Source organism: Siphateles boraxobius, unplaced genomic scaffold (assembly GCF_051911475.1).
Source record: "Siphateles boraxobius isolate OS27281-9 unplaced genomic scaffold, OSU_SipBor_1 41, whole genome shotgun sequence".
NCBI classification, from domain to species: domain Eukaryota; kingdom Metazoa; phylum Chordata; class Actinopteri; order Cypriniformes; family Leuciscidae; genus Siphateles; species Siphateles boraxobius.
In genome coordinates, this window is record NW_027509042.1 from 3,645,526 (window position 1) to 3,664,563 (window position 19,038).

General features: G+C 43.7%; 1 protein-coding gene across 1 annotated transcript in view; it reads left to right on the forward strand.

The window, feature by feature from the left end:
* The first annotated feature begins 1,182 nt into the window (after positions 1-1,182).
* rims4 (regulating synaptic membrane exocytosis 4) overlaps positions 1,183-19,038 on the forward strand; it is a 58,347-nt gene continuing 40,491 nt past the window's right edge. Inside the window, exons 1-2 of the mRNA XM_077197855.1 lie at positions 1,183-1,228; positions 11,093-11,194. The gene's annotated coding sequence lies outside the window, so the exon portion shown is untranslated. The remainder of the gene's footprint in view (positions 1,229-11,092; positions 11,195-19,038) is intronic.

Below are 19,038 nucleotides of genomic sequence, written 5' to 3' on the forward strand. Positions count from 1 at the left end.
TGATGGAGCATTGTATTTTATAAATCTACATTAAACACATGGTACAGTATCCCATACAATTTGTTATCAAAACCACAATTTTGATTTCGTATGCAAAGAATAATCAAATCAAAATGAAATATTCAGCAGCCCCTAAAGGCAATATGGAGAATTTATTTATACATATCCATCTTTGATCTAAATTGTCAATGCTTATCCCATAAGACGCGCCTGCCCCGCAGCCCTCCCAGAGATATATGGTGGTGGGACGTCATCTGTAAATTGCTTTCTGACTCAGCATGTCCTGGTAAAATTAATTCACATATATACCAGCAGGTACTGGGCCCTCGGTGGTAAACAGCTGGCTGCGTTATTTGCTTCTCTCTCTCTGGTAGTCACTGGTAAATAGAGACAGCCTTCATGCATCGGTGTCCTTGGATGTGCTCAAAACCAACGCAGTAGGTGAGCAGGCACCAACAAATGAGGTTTCAACAGGAACAAGAGAGGGTGGCCTTAGCAGGTGTTTGTGAGACATATAGCATCTGCTGTGAATAACACTTGTATTGCAAGGCATCTTCCTCTATATAGCCCAATTTCTTCTGATACTGCTGAAACCTTTTCAGCAGTAACAATACTATTACACACACACACACACACACACACACACACACACACACACACACACACACATATATGGGTGGCGGCTACATTCCTTTGAGCTCTTTATAGAGGCAGCAGAGGATGATGATGGCTTTCCTGTTTTCTAGGTCAGTCTGATACATGATTCTGTGGAGATGTGCAGTCTGTGAGTAATATGCATTTTTAGGGTGAATATGTTTGGGTGCGTGCGCAAATAAATAGCATACAAAGTTCATGTTAATCCAATGTTATGTACGGCTTTCTACTTCTAAACCGAAAAAATCACAATATGCTGCCTTTTTGTGTGTGTCAGGCCCAAAACATACTGAAGTAGGCTACACATAGCCTATTTAAACCATAGAACTTATTCACAGCAGCGCCATCTTTGAATTTTAACGGAGACAAAAGCTACTATTTTTTTTACTAATAAATTATGTTTTCAACTCAAAAGTAAAGACAGTAAATACAATTTAAGTCTTTTAATGAATTTTGACTTCTTATTTTGTAAATAAATTAATACATCTAATCAAACTTACTAAGGTCTCCCCGAGTTGTCACGTGACAAATCTGCATTTTGGCGGATAACAGACCAACGGATATCTGTTAGAGGGTGAGTTGTTTTTCACTTTTTCATTTGCTTTATAAAAGCCTACTTTAAAATATCGCGTTTATAAAGTATTTTCGACGTGTTTATTGTTAAGTTTAACGGAAAACAGACCCAGCTCAGCCCTTACAAGTAATCTGCGTGTGATCTATCCTTTTGCAGTCTTTGGATGTAACGTTATCTCGTTGCTGCTCTCTGTAACGTTAGTCATAGTGTGAATATTTAGGTTTACTATAGAAAAGTTAAATGTGGTTAAAAATAGCGACTGACTAAAGCCTGACCAAGCTCGGATGTCACGCTTCTTTGCCCATGATGCAAAGTTTCAATGCAATTGTGGTTTCCGAACGTAACCAACAACAACTCAACGGGTAACTTACACACTGCATTCTCAGCATTAACGTTACCTCATTAGGCGCTATAGCAGGCATGGACATTACCGGTATAGTGCACTGCAAAGTGCAAACTGTCAATTTTTTTTCAGATCAACTTGTTTCGTTACAGGATAACTCCTGAATCTTGCTAAAAAAACATTAATTTATATATCTAGCTTGCTAAATAGTAGCACATTTGGTTCAATGGCATAGAACCCTGAAGGAGTGAACACGGTTTTCCGTGTTTGTGTACTTGTTTCTGGCCTAAGAAAGAAAGAAGAAAGATCGATCGATCGATCGATCAATAGATAGATAGATAATCGATATAATATTTTAAAAATAAATAATATAATTCTAATAAAATAAAATTTAGCAACATTTGTGGAACACAAGAATACAGAAAGAATTCGTCCAAGAAAAAAAAATTTCAAATGAAGAAGTTTCTGATGTGAAGGGGGAAAGATGGTGCTCATGAGAGAGGTGTTGGAGGAGGACAGTGGCTCTCAAAGACAAACCATTGTGAAATGAGACCAGACTAAAACATCTGCACCTCAGACAGCTACAAACAAAACCACAGTTTCTCCTCTCTACTTTGCTTTTCACTATCACCAACATGAAGAGCGAGACAGAGAGAGAGTGCTCGACCTTTACTGTAGACAGCCAGTCTAAGCGCAAATTACACCGGAATGATTTATGTTAGCTCCTCTCCCAAATCCCACAACATCAGCAAGTGCTCAACATCCAGATGCAGCCGTACCTCTCCCTCTCTCTCTCTCGCTTCCTTCTACCGTTCCACCAAAGATGTCACAAGGACACATCGGCAGAGACATCCTCATTTCGTTCTGCTCCAGAATTGTGTCTCCTGGGTACCTATTTAATTACTTTGCGATGTTTGATGACAAGAAACACACACACACACACACACACACACCAGCTACCTGATTGCAAGGTGACGACCTCTGTAAATGTTGAAGGTAATGGCAGAAAGAGAGGGGAAACAGTTAAAAAACAATGCTCATGTAATTTATCCATCCTCAACCCTTTATTAATTGATTATTATTAGGACAGACACAACTGTTCCCTCTATTTTTGTGGGTGCTGATCTTTGGGACACACTATGAGGGTAGAAACATGTTCAGCATACTTTTGGAAAGGCTATTACTTCTCAGTGTTATTTTAGTATTATTTATTATAGTATTTATTAATAGTTAGGCAACATTTCTCATTTTCATTTACGTTCTTTACGTTAAGTTTTTCCATTTAATAATTGATATTTTTATTTCAGCTTTATTTCAATTAGCTACCGAAAAGATTTATCAATAATAGGACTGCAATTTCTGCAGTGTATATACTATTTTTCGGCATTTACTACAATGCAAGTATATAAAAGAGGAGACTGTGTGGGATGCTGTATCCCACAATGCAATGCACTCAACTTGAACTTCCATTTCCATTGTGGCCAATAATATCTGCTAAAGCCAAGTTATTTTTTAGCACATTTTGCACAAGGTGACAATCAAACGGATCAATAATTCAAAATAATAATTTTAGATGCCACTCACAAAATAATCCTGACAGAAATGTAGCATAATAATGTTTTAAATGTATATCATTGCAAAAAAAAGCAGTCGACTTGCTCCGAATGGGATTTAAACCAGCCTCTCTGGTTTGAGAGGCGGGCGGGCACACTTACAAGGACGCAAAAGACTGGTTTACTCGCCCAACTCTAACTAACTTGCCTCCGTTACACATACAGCAATATGTAGTAAGCAATAGGCTGTTATTTGATTCTGAACATATTACTCTTGGTATTTCTGACATATAAAGATATAGGAGAAATAATAAGAGTAGAATTAGTATGCTATTCCAAATCAATGGTTGACCAATGCATTTCAAATGTGCGGTCATGTTGTATACACTCAATGTGAAAAATATTTGATTACTGTGTTAACAAACCTGAAGAGAGCGATAATTCTGTGCCATTATACTACAGGGCCGTTGAATGCTTGAATCTGATTGGTTGACGAACGTTCTGGTGTGCAATTATTTTCAGGGAAACACACAGCTATAGTAGTTTCAGGCAGGTCTTGACTCTTGACCGCATTACAGTTCCATATCACTTCGTGAAGCTGACTGTAATAACGGAAAATAGGATACAATTCATAACAAGAAAAAACATGCAGCCCCATGCGCTAGATCTGCAATTTTCGATGTCTAACTTCACAATCAATGGAAACATGCAGTTTAATTTTAATAAATAAAGTATATTGTCCTATCTATAATCAATAGATTATTAAAATGAATATATAAATAAATTGATAGTCCTGCTGCACAGGTTTTTTTTCTGCACTCTCTCTCTCTCTTTCTAATAACTGCATTAATAACTAGATAGAGCCGGGGACACACTTACTCTAAGGCCGGTGTGCATTATTTTTCTAATAATTCAACGGCCTGTCATCAATTATTCCTTACTTAAACCAGATGTGCTAATCAGGTCATCCAATTAATTGAAAATAATTAATATGACTATTTATTTATCAATGTGTCTGGTCATTTTATTACTATGAAAAAAAAATGGTTTGGTACGTTTTTGGGTCTAACTTACATTCTGAGTCTTGTTGATAAATTACTGATCCAAAGTTGAAACAGAATGCGAGAGTGAAATCAGCTCGCGTCACAAATGTGTTATCCACAGGATGTGAAAGCTGCTGCTGCCGTGTCTCAGCGAGTGGCGCACTGATTGCACATGTAAACACACAGGTGGTCTGGGCCTATTTTGGAGCAACTCACATTAGAGCCTAATAAAGACTGATTTTGCTCAACATTATGACAGAACACGCTGTGTCCATTTCTGCACAGATTTACTCATATTACTACATAACACCTGTGCTCTTGGACATAATCAGTGTTGCCAACTTAGTGACTTTTCAGACCCCATTATCCACTTTTTTCAAAAAAGCGACTAGGGACAAATCTAGTTAACATGTCAGTCACTCCGTCGTCTGACAGAAAATGTGTAAATGAGCATGAATTAGGAGAGAAAACGCATTGCATCATCTAGCAACAATTTAGCAAGTTTTTGAGCAGGCTTTAGCTTTTCCATTGGTGACACTGGACATAATATACATGGTAAACCTTAAAGTGCCCTTATTATGCTTTTTCAGATATTACCTTTAATGTAGAGTGTAATATAGATGTTTGTGAATGTAAAAATGTCTGCACTGTTTTAAAGATCAAAGTGCACAACAAATAAAGGTATTGTCTCCTAAAAGAAAGAATCAAATCAGAACTGACTGTAATGAGTCGTCAGCGATTCCAGTCTCACGTCTTAATTGGCTGCCCGCGAATGACATCTTCTTTGCCAATTAATACTGGAATTGATACGGAAAAAAAATGAAGCCATCGTTACTGTTTGTATCATTAAGTGCTGAGGAAGCCTCCAACACTCGCAGTAAGCGGTGGACCAATCACAACAGACTTTAACCCCCAATGTCGGTCTAAACCTGTATGACTTTCTTTTTTTGTGTGGATACAAAGTTTTCATTTTGTCCATACGATGAAAGTCAGTGAGGTTCAGTGTTGTTTGCATTGTCTGGCTTCACAATAAGCTAATGTTTCATAGTTAACAGTGTTTTATATAGTGTATATAGTGTTCATACTTAGTCTGTTGTGATTGGTCTACCGCTTACTGCGAGTGTTGGAGGCTTCCTCAGCACTTAATGATACAAACAGTAACGATGGCTTCATTTTTTTTTCGTATCAATTCCAGTATGGGGGCAGTCATGTCCTAATGGTAACAGAGTTGGACTGGTGATCCAAAGGTTGCTGGTTCGATTCCAGTACCGGCAGGAATATGACTGAGGCGTCCTTGAGCAAGGCACCTAACCAAAAGCTCCCCGGGTGCCATTCAAGGCTGCCCGCTGCTCTGGGTGTGTGTATCCACGTTTGTAGTATGTGTGTGTTCACTACTCTGCTCCTAATGTGTGTGCACTTACTTGGATGGGTTAAATGCAGAGGTCAAATTCCAAGTATGGGTTGCCATCACGTGTTGCACATATATAAACTCACTATTGACTAACCTCCAGACTGTATATAACCCAGTCTGAGTTCAGTGTAGGACGTGTTTAAATAGGCCGACTCGAAGGGGACTCTCTCGTGTGGCAACCAAAAGTAGTGCCCTAAAAGTGGGACCGTTTTTAGAGCAGGATCTGATGCAATTTTACATAGAGTAAATCAGTGTGTGGCTCTGCAGCTCCTTTTATGAGATGCCCAGCATTCAGACTAGGAAACAACACAAATAACAGACACCAGGAGTAAACGGGTGAGATTACATCTGTGCATGTTGCTCAACTCACACAGCCATCAACATAACAAGATTAGAGGATTATCATAAAAAATCATGGTAAAGCCAACAGGATTCTGAATTAAGCTGTTTTTCTGTAACTGAAATGATGCGGGTCTAAACAAAAAAGCTGTTGCATAATAAATATCTGGAAAAATAAGGAAGAAAAGCAAAGGATTTGATGGACTAAGACAGGGGTTCCCAAACTTTTCAGCCCATGACCCCCAAAATAAAGGTGCGAGTGATTCGCAACCCCTATATCCTCGGAGGTGGTTAAAGTATACAAACATTGCGTGAAACTGTGCACATGCACTAATAGGCATACTTACAACACAAAATAACACAACAGTCAAAACAACCATTATATTATTTTATATTAAATGTTAACATCACCTAATGAGATGGGTGCATAGACGTTGGAACGGGGTTCGGGGGGTTGGCTGGCTGGCGCGGCCGCCCCCTAAAATTTACATAAGTACTAAAAAAACAATACATTTAGAGTTTGTAAAATACACACTGATGTTTATGGAAGAGGTAATAATAATCCTTTCCATTATAATTCGACACGTTTTATTCATATCAGATACACATTGTGTAAGTAACTGTAATGTTTGCTCTATTCTTCCATTTCACCAGCCATTACTTTTAAGTATTTCGGGAGTGGATGAATTCACATGTTGTGATCCTCTCCCTCGTTCATTTCACCTAGGGGTTCTATTTAATTACCATTTGTTCATTTTATTCATTGCGCCTTGACACCAGTTCAAAACTGAGTCCCAAAAGTCCGCGCAAGAAGCATAACTGTACGTTCACACCGCTGCCGACTTGAGCGGCAAAGAAGCTCTGGCCGCCCTGTCGAGGACGCTTGTCTAAAAGTACGGGAAAGCTTATTGAAGCTTGTTGACGCTTGTTAAAGCTTGTTGATGCTTTTGTCGCTCTGACGTACCAGCATTATGTTCGAGAGAAGAGAAGTGTCACAACATGAAATGTAAACAGAAAAACAGGCAATACATTGACACTAGAAACCTTTTATAATGACAGCATTTTTATATTGCCTATTCCGCATCTCAACGCACGCATACAGCTTGCCACAAAGAACCGGCCAAAGTAAGGATTGTGCATTAAACATTTGAATTGTTTATTAAAAACTAGTGTTTTCTGTCAGTTTTCGGTTCATTTATGAGACGCGCTCCAGTTCACGCGCCGGCGCCTCCGTGTCCTAATTATATTATCTACTATATTTGCTTTTTATTTATTAATCCAGTCATTTTGTTGATGAAAACATTGATTAAAATACAATTTATACAAAATGAAATTTACTTAAAACAAAACTTAATAAGTGGTCAGAATTATGTCTGACCCATTCTAAATGTTTTCCGATATATGGTGACTCAAGCACTGATGGATCAAAGATCGCGCATTTTGACATTTGCAGTAAAAACTTGAAATATAAATTCTCCGAAAATGCATTTCATACAAATATATTGAAACGTCTGTTTATATAGGCCTACTCCGTTAATAAAGGAGTCCGGACATTGTAAAAATATCAGTCCACATGCGTTTTATATTTAATATGAGGGAAATAGACATGCATGCATGCGTGACACAAAAAATCTTTAACCTTTAGGTAGCAAAATATTTTTTAGAAAATTCTACTAGACTAACGTCACTCATAAATCATGAAATTCCACACATCCACCATCTCTTGAGTTTTATAAAAAATCTTTAACTTTTAGGTAGCAAAGTATTTTTTAGTAATTCTGTCAATTACACTTCTGGAAATCATCTCGCGACCCCCCCTCGCTGTCTCACGACCCCCCGGGGGTCGCGACCCCTACTTTGGGAACCCCTGGACTAAGAAATAGAGATAATTGTGGTTTTATAATTAAAAAGAACTATAAAGAACAACCTTTTTTTCAACTTTTAAATTTGTTCTATATTAAGTCACATTTAAAACAAAAAAAAGATAAACTAAACTAAGATTGAAATAAACATAAACATTTAGATATTTATTGTTATAATATTCATATTCATATTATAATTAATATATAATTAATATTATTCATAATATTATTTATAGAATTTATTTCATGAATTATATAAAAAACTAAAACTAAAAAAATTATGAACTGTCCATCAGTCGTCATTTCCAGGGTTATTTTTTAAATATTTATGTATTATTATATATAATCAGCTTTATTAAAGGTGCTCTAGTCTAAGCCATGTTGGGTGATGTCACTTCTTGTTGACGTTTAAAGTATTGTCGAACAAAACGGAGGCTACCCTCCCTCCTCCTCATCCGCGCAAAAAAAAAAAAAACATGGTCATTTTCAGGAAAACCAAAATATTTGTTCATAATAAAGTTAAAAATTAGAATACATAAGTTACCTAGAAGTCAGCATGTATCAACGGTTTTAGTAAAAAGCTGGAGATTAAACAAGAAAAATAAAATAACTGACAGTCTAAGAGGGTTTTTTCTGTTGAGACATCGGAACGCTGACAACACAAAGAGGATGTTTATTTTAATGGCAGCCCATTATTAAAGAGGGTGTAATTTTAATGGATGCTGTCAAAATGCATCAGATTTGGTTTGATTTGGATTTTAAGGATATCAGAGAAACCTATTTTCTTGACTTTTGTATTAAAAAGCTGGACTTGATGCGAGCTGCGGTATTATGTTCAGCAGGCAGACTAGCTAAGAATAGCTTTCAATTTGGGATAATTCATTAACCATGAATTGGTTCAGTTTGGCATCTTGGATGAGATGATCTGTGACATTACACCTCCTGCTGTGTGCATATACATTAAACACCTGAAATTACCTCTACATTTACAGCTCTAAATGTCACACAGCCTGAGATGGACTATCGAGGTTGGTCTCTGGCTTTCACTTCCTGTAGAGAGCACCTGTCTGTTTCATGTTTACGGGCATCAGTCAGCCATGGTCATGATTGTGGGTTCGTGTCTATCAAATCAACAGCTACAGATTACCAAAGTCTTTTTTTAGATAGACACGACTAATGCAAGTTTGGCACAAACATATTTGGCTAAAATCAATATGATACGTTTTAGTAGTTATAATATAGATAATATAGTGATAAAAAAAAAAACGTTTGGGTGAACTATCCCTTTAAGATGCCAAAAGCAGGCTCACCAGGGAATTACATAAATCTGTGGAATTAATCCCAGTTCTTACCTCAGTGGGTTTGTGTGCATGTGAAATTAGAAATGTTGTGGTGACCCATGTGGCATTACAACAAATATTTGTCATAAACTGAAGTTAAATGCCAAAACGAAAGGGGAAGTCAGAATATTAGGAATACCAGAGAGACGGTGAGATAGACAGATAAAGACAGATAAACGTGTGGCACTATGTTGATATTAAAAGCTGTTAGAGGGATTGGCCCTTGGACACAGCGCTTTGTAAATCCAATAAGTGGATTTTGGAATACTGTGATAGACTGAGTGATTTTGCTTGGTTGGTAAAATGATGTGATCAAGCAAAGCTTCAATACGACATGCCCCAAAAAAGAACCCAGACAATCACTTGGGTTTGTGTGTGTGTGGCACTTTTCGCAGCAAGGTCCTCTTTTTTAAAAATCAAATAACCATATATCTACTGTAATTACCTTTATCGAAGTACTATTAAGTAATTAAAGTTTGAGAAGCTTTGGCAAACCATGGGCCCCCGCTCTGGACTGAGATGCTGGTGGCTGACAATGAGTCTGCAAAATTAAAAGTGTTATGGCCCACATCAGCTTGACCTGGATGTCAGTTGAGCTCTACTTTTACAAGTTGCCTTCAGAGTAAGACAGTATGTTAATAAAAAATGCAGACAATTGGACCAGAAAATATAGGCCATCCACACTGCGGCGCTCCACAGGCAAGAAATACCACCAATGAGATCTCTTTAATATCTCATTTGTTTCTCCTAGGCAGTAAATAGAGTTTTTTACCAATGGCCTGATTTTTACCTGAGAAAAAGACTCCAGTAATCTCAAATGTGTCTCCACTACACTCTTAAAAATAAAGGTTCTTTATTGGCATTGATGGTTCCATGATTCCACCTTTGGAATCTATGGAACCTTTCCATTCCACTAAAGGTTCTTTAGAGTGGATTTTTTTTAAAATATGTTCTTCACACTAAGAAAAAAAAAACTGTTCACTGAAAGGTTATTTTGGGGAACCCAAAATGGTTCTTCAATGGCATCAATGCAACAGCCCCCTTTTTCGAACCTTTATTTTTAAGAGTGTAGAGTTTCGAAGAGATCTCAACAATGTGCTCAGATTCACCAAGATACTAAACTAGTCTGCGTTTGTGATTTGTGAAATAAGGTAAAAGTTTTCTTTCAAATATACATTCTGACAGGATAATAGTGGAGGATGTGTTTGTACAGGAGGCCAGTCTGCTGAAAAATAAATGCTGTTGTCACCTGCTGTTATGTCTCTAATCCCATATGTTGTGTGCTCTCCTGCAGGAAAAGATATTGCTTCCACAGGCAGGCATCAACTGAACAAAATGAATACAGGAAAATATAATAGCCTATCGTGATCATTACATCACATATCATTAATTGGCTCTAAAACAATATGACTGACCAGAAAGAAACTTGTTGAAACAAAAGATTTGCAAAGGACTTGAAGCTTCATGCCGCTGTTTTTTCACTAGTATAAAATCGTTCTTGGGATTTTAGGAATCTATATCGATTAAGTTCAAATGAACTTCACAATTGCCATGTACTGTACAGTATTTTGTAAGTGTATGATTTGGAATAGCCACCCTTATATCTGGAGTGCACCTTAAAATGTTGTTCAGGTTGGCACTTTGAGTTAGTCTAAAATGTGGAAAATGGGCAATTTTGGGGGGGTTGATGAACTTGTACAGATCTTCAATAAAGTCTATCATGTAATAGAGCAAGAGGGTTTCTGGGCATCACAGAAACACATTATAATGCTAAATCTCCTTTGGAATATCACTCCATGATAATGGGTTTCTGCAGAAGGGGCTTTGAACAGAAGGGGTGTCAACTGTTGCAAGTACATGTTGTTTGTTTCTAGGAGGGAGAGAACAATCCTGCCCTAATGTGACGGTCTCTCTCTCTTCCTCCCGTATGTTGTCTCCTTCTAACACAAACTTGTGTTCACTTTTACTCCCAGCATCTGTCAGGTTTCATTGATGTCTCGCACTTAAGATGTCATCACCGTGAGACGGCCCCTTTCCCCTGGGTCCTGCTGGTAGGAGGAACAACCTGGTAAAAGGTCAGTGAAGCACTGAACAAGAAACAACTCAACAGCCATTTGCTACGATACGAGACAACTCTTAATACACACACACACACACACACACACACACACACACACACACACACACACACACACACACACACACACACACACACACACACACACACAATGTTTTTTATATTGTCTATGCTATCCCCTTGCACTAACCCTTCTCCTTCACAGAAAACATTTTTGTGGCATTTTTTGAATTTCAATGAATTTTAAGCCATTTGGTTTAAACCATGTTCTAATACCCATGTCATTCTACACATTTATGTTCTCATAAACCATATATTCAAGAACACACACACAGCAAACTTCAGGTATGTGATTCTTCCGAAATCTTCTTCTAAAATCATGACACATGAATCATGCAGATCAGTAATAAAACACATAATTTGAAGTAATGCATGTTTGTGGAATTTTGTTACACTGTTTCAGGCTTCTTGTGGGTTCAGGTTCAAGTTCATGGACCGAAACCTTTCTCTGTAATGATTTGTAGAAGTTTGAGTGGAGTTTTATTTACTCAATGAGATTGATCGGTATTGGAAGCACAGTTGTTTTATTTACAGAACTACAGAATAGCACTTATCGCCCTTACATTTTTCCTAAAGATGTTAAGACGTCCTGCTTTGTATTACTAGAAATAAATTATAGCTGTTAAATATATCTCCATTTGTCATTCTTCACAGTTCCTGGTAGTTCATGCAGTAAATGGCTGATTCAGGTGTTTAAAAAAACAAATAGTGCTTCACACTGGGTCTTAAAAAATATCCTGCTTTTTGCACTCACACAATCACATCCCTGAAACTTGCACTATTCATAATATCTCATACAATAATTGACTTTATTAGTCTGTGGTTCAGTGATGGTATCAGATGGAGGTTCCTTGATACTCCAAGGCAATATTATTTTAGCATGATTTATTATTAATATTATGTAAGGAACTAACTGAGTAAATAACGTGTCTGGGTTAGACAGGTCAATTTGGCTCAAAAGGAATTATTAATTTATTTATAGGGAATCACTTAAACAAATCACTTAAACGGCTCGTAAATGACCCGTCCAGCGTTCATTTGAACGAGCCGTAACTCTCAGCTCTAAAACGGATATAAATATCCAAACTATAGTGAAACACTATTTATTAGCAAGGTAACTTAGATCAGCAGTTTAAGACATTAAATCTGTAAGCACAAAACACAAGACAATTATCTTTAAAATATAAACAAGACTTTATTGATTATTCTAAAACATAAATATCTAACACAAACAGATGCACACACACATTCATACGAGTTGCAGAAAGAAAGAGAGGGAGGAAAGAATGATTTTTAAGAGTGAGATGATGAATTCCCAAGTTTCTATATGCACTTATAAGACATGACCTGAACGAACCATCAATCATTAATTTAACCCTTCTATCGTTTCTTACGCGGGTTATCCAATTTTATCTCAATGCACCAGTTCAGCTAAGAGTCTGGAGGTATACTTGCGTTTGTATGTGCGTTTCTTTGGGATTCCTTTTGTCGGCGTAAAAGGGTGTTCCCTTTCGTAGTCACTCCGAGTTACGTCGGATGACGACGAATGGGGGTTTCGCTTAGAACACCTATCGACTTCGAGTATTACAAAACGAGCCAATGGCGATGAAATGCCATGGGTCTGCGGAATTTGCATAGCGTATCTCCGCCCCACCGCGTGGGTATAAAGGAGGACGCCGGCAACATGCAGGTATGTTTTCGCTTCGGAGCCAAGAATATTTCTTCACTCCACAATCATCTCTGACTTCGCTCTATGAGACGAGCTTCTCTTTCCGGTGTTGGTGTGACGGCGATCTGCAGCGAGCTCACAGTGCCTGCTGATCTGTGCAGTGATCTGCCAGTGTGTGTGTGTCTCCCTGTGCGCTTCAACATCGCGGAGTTTTTTTCTCCTCTCATAAAAGAGCTCGCACGCGGCACGTCTTTTTAAAGACGGCTCGCCCGTGCATTTCTGGTTGCAGCGGACTGGTATCGGACTCTGATGGGCACGAGCGCTGTCTAGTGTGTTTGGGCTTTGATCATGCTTGAACAGCGCTCGTGGATGACTCATGTTCTCTCTGGGAACGTGATCATCGCGTCATATATAGGTCGAGACTCGGTGAACTCGCAAGAGTGAGAGTCCCCTCATCCACTACCCGATCTTCGGCTGGTGGACAGGGTGACCTGAGGGTGTTGGTCTGGAACAAGGCGCCGACTCTGTGTCCACGCCCCAGCCCCCCCTCTTTAATGACGGTGCCCGCTAGCGAACTGATGATTCCACGAGTCTACCCTCGGGTGGCCCGTGTGTTTTCATTTGAAGCTACAGAGGATGATGCTGTGTCTGTAGCAGCATCACTAGGTGGGCTTGATTCTTCTGGAAATGACGACTCTTCACAGCTGCCACCCTTTGGTGTGCATACGGCTGTGCCTGAGTCTGATCCGGAGATGATGGCGATGCTTTCCCGGGACGATTGGTTTTTGGGTGAGGCCGCCGACGCGTCCACGGCAAACCCCAATATCTTTCCTCCCGGACGTGCATGATGAGTTCACGGGTCCTCTCGTTGGTCTCATCCGCCTTTCCTCCCCTCAGGGGCCGCTGCCCATGGGTACACTGGGGTTCCCCCGGTTGAACGCTCTGTTGCCATGCTACTGTGTCCTCAGAGTGCTTCCCGGCGCAATCCTAAGCACCCGTCCAAGCCTGTAGTTCTTTTCGTCACAGTAATCTGTGGCGAAATCCTATAGTGCCACAGGACAGGCAGCTGCCTCACTGCATCCCATGACCGTTCTGCTGGTCTACCTGACCCAGACGCTCATGGACATGCAGGAGGGCGGGACTGACCCGAGGCTCTTCAGTGAGCTGCGCGCCGCCACTGACCTTGCTCTCCGAGCGACGAAAGTGGCCTTACGCTCTCGGAGTCAGGTGATGTTCACCAGTTTGGGGCTGACCGGTCTGATGTGCAAGATGTCGGGCGGACCCGTCTGCTCGACACCCCCATCTCCCAGGTCGGCCTCTTCGGCGGTGCGGTTGAGTGCTTCTGCCCACAGTTCTCAACCGCCCGTGAGCAGATTGAGGTTATTCTGCCCCGACGGCCCCGCCGTCCGCTCAGATCCCTCAGTCTGCCCACCGCCGAAGGCTCCCTCCCACGGTTCCAACCCCGCCCGTTCACCCGGGCCTGGCTCTGGAAGACCGTAGGGGGATGCCACAGCCCTCTCGAGTCCCGAGATGGGCTGCTCAGAGATGAGACTCAGCTCTTTCCAGGAGTTGGTAGCAGGGCCACTCCTTTCCCCGGTGGAGGGCTGGGGAAGAATCCTTATTCAGGAAGAACTGACTCTCTCCTCTCTGAGCATACAGAGTTCTCGGACGACACAGAGCGCCGCCCACAAGCCGTGCTCTCCTCTTCCCCCTCTGCCCCAGAGGTGGTTGACACGGCGTGCCGTCCACGGACCGTTTCGCCCCTGTCCCCCTCTGTCGCCAGACCCCTGACAGAGCAGGCCCCCGTGGAACGCTGGTCCTTCCCTGGCCTCCTCTGTCAGGGTGCGGTTATGACCTTGCCCCCACACCGGGCCGCTATGCCGCCCTCGTCTGGGCTGGTCATTTCCGCTTCGCTGCACCACCGGGGGGACGTCTGTGGTTCTTCACTCAGCTGGCACAGTTGGGAGCCTGCACTAGAGCTCCCTATCTGTTCCGCTGGGTCGTGCGAACCATCGGCTCGGCTTTGCGATTCAGTTCGCACGGTCTCCTCCCGGCTTCACGGGAGTCCGCTCCACTTTCGTCGGTGGCTATGCCCCTATCATGAGAGCGGAGGTTGCTCCCTACTGGCGAAGGGTGCGATTGAGACTGTCCCTCCAGCCGAGATGAGGTCCGGGTTAACAGTCCCTACCTCATTGTCCCGGAGAAGTCTGGTGGGTTACGGCCAATCCTGGACCTATGCATCTGAACCGCTCCCTTCTCAGGCTGCCGTTCAAGATGCTCCTGGCCAAACGCATTTCTGGATGTGTGCGGCCACAGGATTGGTTTGCAGCGATCGACCTGAAGGACGACTACTCTTATGTCTCCGTTCTCCTTCGACTCAGACCGTACCTACGTTCTGCTGTCAGGGCGCGCGCATGTCAGTACGCTGTTCTCCCATTCGGGCTAGCCCTGTCTCCTCGCGCCTTCACAAGGTTGTTGAGGCAGCCCTTGTTCCTCCATGGGAACACGGGGTTCGCATCCTGAACTATCTCGGTGACTGGCTGTCTTAAGCTCACTCCTGAGACCAGGTTTGTGAATACAGGGACCCAGTGCTCCGGCACCTAGCTCGTCTGGGCCTTCGGGTCAACTGGGAAAGGAGTAACTTTGCCCTGTGCAGGGGAGCTCTTTTCTCGGCATGGACTTGGTCGCCTTCTCCACTCAGCCATTAAACAAGAGTGCGGTCCCACTGAAATTGTTTCAGAGGCTCCTGGGGCATATGGCATCTGCAGCTGCGGCAACGCCGCTCGGATTGCTTCATATGAGACCGCTTCAGCTGTGGCTTCGCGATCGAGTCCCGAGGTGGGCATGGCATCATGGCACGCTCCGAGTTACAGTAACTCCGACCTGTCGTCAGACCTTCACCCCGTGGTGGAACCTCAGTTTCTACGGGCCGGTGTTCCCCTAGAACGAGTTTCCAGCCATGTTGTTGTCTCCACAGATGCCTCTTCCACGGGCTGAGGCGCCATGTGCAACGGACATGCTGCCGCGGGCTCCTGGACAGGACCCCAGCGCCTTCTGCTTGTCAATTGCCTCGAGTTGCTGGCAGTACGCCTTGCCCTGCACCGTTTCCTCACGTTGCTCAGGGGTCAACACGTACTAGTCCGATCAGACAATACCGCGACTGTAGCGTACATCAACCGTCAGGGTGGTCTACGCTCCCGCCGTATGTCGCAACTCGCACGCCACCTCCTCTTATGGAGTCAGAAGCACCTGAGGTCCCTTCGTGCTATCTACATTCCGGGAGATCGGAACTTTGCAGCCGACGAGCTGTCACGGTTTCGGCCCATCTCCGGCGAATGGAGACTCCATCCCCAGTCGGTTCAGCTGATTTGGGACCAGTTCGGGGACGCACAGATAGATCTGTTTGCCTCTCACGACTCGACCCATTGCGCCCTGTTCTATTCCCTGACCGAGGGCTCTCTCGGCACGGATGCACTGGCGCACAGCTGGCCGCGGGGCCTACGCAAATATGCGTTTCCCCCAGTGAGCCTTCTCGCACAGACCTTGTGCAAGATCAAGGAGGACGAGGAGCAGCTCATTCTGGTTGCGCCGTATTGGCCCACCCGGACCTGGTTCTCCGAACTGGTACTCCTCGCGACAGCACCTCCTTGGCCAATTCCTCTGAGGAAGGATCTCCTTTCTCAGAGACGGGGCACCCTTTGGCACCCTCGACCCGATCTCTGGAGGCTCCACGTGTGGCTCCTGGACGGGACGAGGCAGGTTTGAGTACCCTGCCACCAGCGGTGGCGGCTACAATCACTTCCGCTAGAGCATCGTCCACGAGACATGTCTATGCGTTGAAGTGGAACCTCTTCGTCAACTGGTGCTCTTCTCGTCGAGAAGACCCCAGGAGATGCTCGATCTCTGTCGTGCTTTCCTTCCTGCAAGATGGGTTGGAGCGAAGGCTGTCTCCCTCCACCCTGAAGGTGTATGTGGCCGCTATCGCCGCATATCACGAAGCAGTTCAAGGTAAGTCTCTGGGGAAGCACGACCTGATCGTCAGGTTCCTGAGAGGAGCGAGGAGACTGAATCCTCCTCGCCCTCCTCTCGTTCCCTCTTGGGACCTTTCAGTGGTCTTAAATGCCCTGCAGAGGGCTCCCTTTGAGCCTCTGCAACCAGTTGAGCTTAAGTTCCTGTCTATGAAGACAGCGCTCCTGGTTGCATTGGCCTCCATCAAGAGGGTAGGGGACCTGCACGCATTCTCCGTTGACGAAGCGTGCCTGGAATTCGGGCCCGGTCACTCTCACGTGATCCTGAGACCCCGGCCTGGATATGTGCCCAAGGTTCCCACCACTCCCTTCCGGGACCAGGTGGTGGACCTGCAAGCGCTGCCCCGGGAGGAGGCAGACCCAGCCTTGGCACTGCTCTGTCCAGTACGCGCTCTCCGCGCTTACGTAGACAGAACGCAGTGTTTCAGGACCTCAGACCAGCTCTTTGTCTGTTATGGTGGGAGACTGAAGGGAAAGGCTCTCTCAAAGCAGAGGTTGTCTCACTGGATAGTGGACGCCATTGCTTTGGCTTACCAACAGCAAGGCCGACCGTGCCCCCTTGGTGTGACAGCCCACTCCACTCGGTGTGGCTTCCTCTTGGGCTCTAGCACATGGCGCCTCGCTGGCAGACATTTGTAGAGCTGCAGGCTGGGCGACACCCAACACATTCGCCAGATTCTATAATCTCCGAGTGGAGCCTGTGTCCTCTCGTGCTGGACCCGCTCAGGTGTCTTCGCTTGCTCGCCATTCCACTCCACGGACTGGATACGTGCGATTATTCCTCAGGTGAGCCTTCCTCTTTGAAGCCCTGAGTTCCTCCTGCACTGTTGACGCTGGCGCCAGTGTCTATTGCCTGGGCGTCGGCTAGGTGCCTCCGTGTGCATGGTTCCTCCCTGAGTAACCCCCACATGTGTATTTCCACTGTAAGCCTCCTTGAGCATGTGTCTTTCCCTTGGCAAGCCATCTTGCCCTCCTGGAGTTGAAAGTTGCCACCCCTCGGGCTGGTCACTCCAGTGTTCCTCCATATGTAGCCCTCCGGCCGTATGTGTATCTTAAGTCCTCCCTACGGGTAGGCATGCTGCGGCATATCTCCTCTGAGATATGCTTCCCAGTGTACCTTGGTATTCCTGTGTTAAGTAGGACTCCTTCGTCTGTGCCAGTATCACGACAGGGGGATCAGACTTTCGCAGGGCACTGGAAGACAGCTGTGAAGGTGGCGTGATTTCACGGGGACCCCCATTCGTCGTCATCCGACGTAACTCGGAGTGACTACGAAAGGGAACGTCTCGGTTACGTATGTAACCCTCGTTCCCTGAGTAGGGAACGGAGACGTTACGTCTCCCTGCCACTTCCGCTGTACCGCTGGGCAGACGCCTGAGTTCAGTCTCGGCTCCTCAGCGAAGACATACCTGCATGTTGCCGGCGTCCTCCTTTATACCCACGCGGTGGGGCGGAGATACGCTATGCAAATTCCGCAGACCCATGGCATTTCATCGCCATTGGCTCGTTTTGTAATACTCGAAGTCGATAGGTGTTCTAAGCGAAACCCCCATTCGTCGTCATCCGACGTAACGTCTCCGTTCCCTACTCAGGGAACGAGGGTTACATACGTAACCGAGACGTTTCCCGGGTTCGTTGATTGGCGGGTCCTCGTGCCTGAATAGATGTCTCTGGGCAGCCAATCACATGGTGTGTTGGCGATGGATGAAAGTCTTTGGTGTTGGAAAGCGGGCTTTGCGGTCGAAACGCTTAAACGAAACTTTGCAGCAAAACTTAACTTAGAATCGAGACTCTCAACGGAAAAGAGAAAAAAAGCTAAGGAACAGAAAGAAAAGTGAGACGAGAGTAGTTATAGATGGCTTGGACGAAGCTGTTTAACCCATGGATGTTCTTCTGATCTTGTTTGGGTTCTTTTGTCTGCTGGTCTACATGGTTACTCGTCTGTCCGGTTACTAGTCATGGCTTCTCCATGACTTCTGTAAATTTACTCTAGCGAACAAATTCACAAACTAAACCTCAACCCAACTTAACAAAATCTTCTACAAACAACTCTGTACTGGCTTTTCGGTTCCTAAGATGTTAAAC